Consider the following 3,517-nt stretch of genomic DNA (forward strand, 5'->3'; position numbering starts at 1 on the left):
AAAGAACCTTGACGAATAATAGGAGACTTGTTAGGAGGAATTTGGGAGGTGTTGGTGAAGTTGTTCAACCCACTAGTGAGTTTGTCAATCCTTTCGCAATAGAAGGAGAAGAAAACCCATTAAACAATACCACACAAAATCCACCTACAATGCCTAAATTCTCGTCACACTCTATACCCACCGAGGAGGATCTACCAAATGGTACTCCTACCCCACAACATCTCACCGGAAACTTTATTGCCAAGTCCGCCTTCATCCAACTAGTTGAGAGGAGCCAATTCGGGGGAATGCCTAGTGAGGACCCTCACTCTCATATGGAAACCTTTTGCGATTATTGTGAAGCTATCTCTCAAACGGGCGTGACTCAAGACCAAATAAGATGGGTCTTATTTCCTTTTTCGTTAATCGGCACCGCAAAGCAATGGTTGAAGGGCCTTGATAAGGCCACCCTTGGAATAGATTCTTGGAAGAAGCTAGCTCTAGCTTTCTACAAAAAATTCTACCCACCGGAGAAGACTAACATGCTAAGAGCTCAAATTACGGGTTTTAAGCAAAGGGATGAAGAATCTTTGTATGAAGCTTGGGAGCGGTTCAAAGGTATTTGTCGCTCATGTCCTCACCATGGACTTAGCGAATGGTTTTTAGTGCAACAATTTTGGAATGGTTTATATGAAGATTCAAGGAACATTCTCAATATGGGATCAAATGGAATGTTCACCGAAGTTGATGACAATCAAACATGGAACAAGATTGAGAAAATGGCGGTCCATAATTCACAATATAGTAGACCTCGCAAGGCTACTAGAGGAGGAAAGTATGAAGTGGATTCCGTTACTCAATTGGGTGCTCAACTTAGTGCTCACATTGACACAATCAACTTGAAGTTTGAACAAGCTATGGCTAGACTTGAGGAAAACTCAAAATCATCGAAGCATCATGTCAATGCCATGACGGCATCCTCATCAATCCCAAGCGGGATATGTGAGAATTGTGGAACCTTGGGTCATGACTCAAATGAATGTAGGGGAACAACCGAACAAGTTAATGCTTTCCAAGCTTACAAAAGTGGTACCCCTTATTCAAATTTTTACAATGAAAACACCAAGTTCCATCCAAATCTCTCATACAAAAGCCAAAATGTTCAAAACCCTCAAACAACATACACTCCACCACCCATGAGAAATCAAAATCAAAGACCCTTTTTCAATCAAAACCAAGGCTACCAAAATCAAAATCCATACAATCACCAAAATGACCAAAGTTTTGATGTCCAAAAAGCGGTCCTACAAATGCAAAAGAATCAACAAGAATTCTTCACTCAAATGCAAAAAGATAGCCAAGCAAAGGATACCACCATCAACAACATTCTAGCTCACACCAAGATGTTGGAAACACAATTGACCCAACTAGCATCTTCAAGCTCACCAAGACAAAAGGGGCAATTACCACCTCAAGGTAATCCCCCTAGACATGAAACGGTTAGTGCCATTCACTTGAGAAGTGGTACAAGATATGAAGCACCGAAGAAGCAAGTTGAGAATGAAGTTGTGAGAGCTAGTGAGAATGAAGTTGTGGTGCAAAGTCCCAAAGAAGGGGAATCATCAAAAGAAGAAAGTTCAAAGAAAAATGAAGACAAAGCCAAAGAAAAGGAGCCCATTGTGATTAGACTTCCTTTTCCAAGTCGTCAAGCCAAGCCCAAATTTGATGATCAACTTGGAAAGTTCATGGAAATTGTGAAGAACTTAGAAGTCTCAATTCCTTTCACGGAATTAATCAATCACGTTCCGGCCTATGCAAAGTACATGAATGATATCCTCACAAAGAAGAAGTCGATCCGGAAACTTGAGACTATCGCCTTCACTAAGGTGAGTAGTGCAATACTTCAAGGGAGTTCACCTCCAAAGTTAAAGGATCCGGGAAGCTTCTCAATACCGTGTACCATTGGCGACACAACGATCAACAAAGCCTTATGTGATCTAGGGGCTAGTGTGAGTGTCATGCCGTACTCGGTAAGTAAAAGGTTGGGAATGGGAGAGCTTAAATGCACCAATATCACTCTTCAAATGGCCGATAGATCGACGAAGACACCATTAGGGATATGGGAAGATGTCCCCGTGCGAATTGGGAAGTTTTTCATCCCGGTGGACTTTGTCATTGCTGATATGGAGGAAGATTCCAACATTCCAATCATCTTAGGAAGACCTTTCCTACACACCGCGGGTGCGGTGATTGATGTGAAACATGGAGAGCTCACTCTAGAAGTGGGAGATGAAAGCATAACTTTTAATCTTGATAAGACCATGAGAGCTCCTCGTTTGCATGAGCCATGTTTCATGATTGACCATTATAGCCGAAAAAGATGAAAGAAAGAAATCGGAACTCCAATGGAGGAAGAAAGTTGAAGATGCTCCATTCAAAGAGCAAGCGAATTGTGACAAGGAGAGCTTGCAAAGCTCATCAAAATCAACCAAGGAAGAAGATGATGGCCTCATTGGCCAAGAGAAGAAATTGGGAGAGTTGTCTCCATCTAGGCAAGAGATTTTCAATGATCAACTCAATGAAGTTTGTGGTCTTTGGGACGACGAATTTGAAGGGATCTTTAATCCCTACATTGGGCATGCCATCGATCATGATCAACAACAAGGACCACGGTCTATTGAGGACCTCTACCACAACAATGAACAAGCTTTTAACTACTTCTTCGAGGTGTTGAGCAACATCAACAACACCTTGAACATGCCCCCTTGACATCTCATCAAGAATGAGAGTTTGGTGGAGTCCTCCCTAAACCACCACTTGTAAATATTTCTAACTCCCTAACTTACTTTTAAATTTTTGTATTGCATTATTTGTCATTTTTGGATTTTATTTACTTTGATCAAAATAATTGTCATGAAAAGAGAGAAGTGAGGGAGGGATTAACAATTTTAATTGATGTGTAGTGCTTTACCTTAGTGTGGGGATGGCAATTGCCTAGGCTATTCATGCCTTAGTAGTGCCCCCACAATGAAGAACACAAGTTTTGAAAGAAAGAAAGAAAGAATGATAAGGGAATGCATTTATGCACGGATGGAACTGAATCCGTGTACACAAGGACCAATCCGAGCGGATTCCTGAGAATCCGCCCGTCTGAAGAAGATCCGAGCGTCCTGCTGAGAAGACGCCCGTCCTGGGCTGAGCTGAAATTGCAAAATTCTTGACTGTCAAAGAATCCGAGCGGATTTCTGGAAAGACGCCCGTCTCACAGAATCCGTCCGTCTTTTGAAAAAGACGCCCGTCTTGAAGCTGAAGAAAAACAAAGAAAAATCTCTGGACGAGAATCCGTCCGTCCTGCACAAAATCCGCCCGTCTCATCACAGAAGAATCCGAGCGGATTACCTGAATCCGCCCGTCTCTAGGCGGGATTTTGAAATTTTTGAAGTCAGAATCCGCACGGATTGCGCCTAATCCGCACGGATTGTCCCTGCGTCCTAAAATTGTCGAGTTCTTTAAATACTCACCCCACCTTCATTCATTC

At 42.3% G+C, this 3,517-nt stretch overlaps 1 non-coding gene across 1 annotated transcript; it reads right to left on the reverse strand.

The window, feature by feature from the left end:
* Positions 1-521: 521 nt before the first annotated feature.
* LOC141617614 (small nucleolar RNA R71) lies at positions 522-628 on the reverse strand. Its single transcript, XR_012531153.1, has one exon. It is a non-coding gene; the product is annotated as a small nucleolar RNA R71 (small nucleolar RNA).
* Positions 629-3,517: the final 2,889 nt, after the last annotated feature.

The sequence above is a fragment of the Silene latifolia genome, chromosome 1, assembly GCF_048544455.1.
Source record: "Silene latifolia isolate original U9 population chromosome 1, ASM4854445v1, whole genome shotgun sequence".
In the NCBI taxonomy this organism is placed as follows: Eukaryota; Viridiplantae; Streptophyta; class Magnoliopsida; order Caryophyllales; family Caryophyllaceae; genus Silene; species Silene latifolia.